The sequence below is a fragment of the Echinops telfairi genome, unplaced genomic scaffold, assembly GCF_000313985.2.
Source record: "Echinops telfairi isolate 266 unplaced genomic scaffold, ASM31398v2 ScPeMD7_7416;HRSCAF=8454, whole genome shotgun sequence".
In the NCBI taxonomy this organism is placed as follows: domain Eukaryota; kingdom Metazoa; phylum Chordata; class Mammalia; order Afrosoricida; family Tenrecidae; genus Echinops; species Echinops telfairi.
In genome coordinates this window covers 3,090,396-3,092,323 of record NW_022111316.1, presented here as the reverse complement: position 1 = coordinate 3,092,323, position 1,928 = coordinate 3,090,396, and positions in this window count along the sequence as shown.

Sequence of the window (1,928 nt, the reverse complement as noted above, 5' to 3'; positions counted from 1 at the left end):
CTTTGTCTTCAGGGATCACGTCAGGAAGGTGAGCATCATGGAACGTTAGCTTAATAGAACAAAGTGGTCTAGCATTGAAGGAGTACTTGAGTGGAGGCCAAGTCCAGCTTTCTTCTATTTAAACTTACTTCAGTGGGTTCATGTTGTACTTGTCCTGCTGTGCTTGGATTACTTCACTTAGCATGATTTCCTCCAACTGATATTCATTCAATATCAACAAACGTTACAAACATTGTTTTCCACTTTTATCTAAATCATAAATTTACTCTATGTCATTACTTATATAATCTCCTTCCCAAACTACTATAGGTGGCAGTTGGGTCAAATGCTTTATGTGCCAAACGTGGATTTTTTTTCTTTCCAACAAGCACTGTTTCATTCACACCCACTGCCTAGCTTAAAGACACTTACAAATGTTAAAGTTTTAATATTTTTTACAATACTAAACCATTCACATGTACGAGTTACCATAACAGTTATGATAGATTATGCTATTAGGTAGAGAAATATATACATAAAGACTTCTGCCTGGAAGTGGAAGAAGATGCTATGCCCATTCGTGTTCTGCTTGCCAGAAAAGCTCACAAGACCAAGTCTAAATTCAAAGACATGAAGAAGTATGATTCCACTCCAGTGTGTGACAGAGAGGCAGATATTGATACACAATCTACTACTGGAGTAATAAGTTTCATTTTTTCACACACAGCAGTATATGGTTTGTATTCAGGATCTTAAGAGGTATCCATAATCAATAGTGTCAGGAAAAAAAGAATGCAGAGAAGTTAAGTGGAGAGGGGAAATAGAGTACCAGAAACGGAACAGGAATATAATTAAGGACACTATCAACACATTTCAAATAAGGTAACTAATGTCATTGAACAATTTGTGTAGAAATCATGCAGTGAGAAACTAATCAGTAAATGCAAGTACAGCCAAAATGCAATAAAATACGATTTCTTAAAAGATGAAAAGAAATAATCTGCATTACGATCCCCACCAAGACCTGAGGACAACATTCCTGCTCAGAACAGCCAATGCACAGAAATGACTATAGGGCCTACCCATCACAAGACACGACATCCCTCACTTACCCATAGAGCTACTGGGGATAACACTGATGACACAGTGTGGGAATTGTGCGCAATCGGACCCCACCAAACTGGGGTGAAACACTAAGGGTGTGCAACAGAGCAGCAAGGAGAGAAAAGCAATGAAGTCCCTGGGGAATACCAAAAATAGACTTCTGGGGCAGGCGGTGGCATCCCAGCAGACTCAACCACAAAACAACAAAGGTCAACAAACAGACCTGGAATTATTTAAAGGCTTTTCTCTTTTTGTCATTGGTTTATTTATTTTGTTTTCTTTCGCTATGTCTTATTTTTGTGTTTATTAGTGCCTCTGCATGTCCTTCTAGACAAGATAGGCAGGATAAACAATCCAGAGGAGAAAACAATGCGACCAACGGTTCCCTGGGGACAAGGGAGAGAAGGATGCTGGGGAAAGGAAGGGTGGTGTCAACAAACCCAGGGGTAAAGGAACAACAATTGATCTAAAATTGATGGCAAGGAGGGCATAGAATGCCTGGTGAGGCTTGATCAAAGACAATGAAGCCACGAGGAATTACTGAAACCTGAATGATAGTGGGACAAGAGAAAAGTAAAAGGAAATAGAGGAAAGAACTCAGAGGCAAAGGACATTTATAGAGGTCTAAATACAGACATGTACATATGTAAATATACTTATATATAAATATAGAGAAATAGTCCCATGTACATATGTGAAGTATAAAGGTAGCAGATGGACATTGGGCCTCTACTCAAGTACTCCCTCAATGCCAGAACACTTTGTTCTAATAACCTGGTGTGTTAGTCTGGGTACTTTAGAGAAACAAATCCAGAGAAACTCATGTATAAAAGAGAGTTTTATAT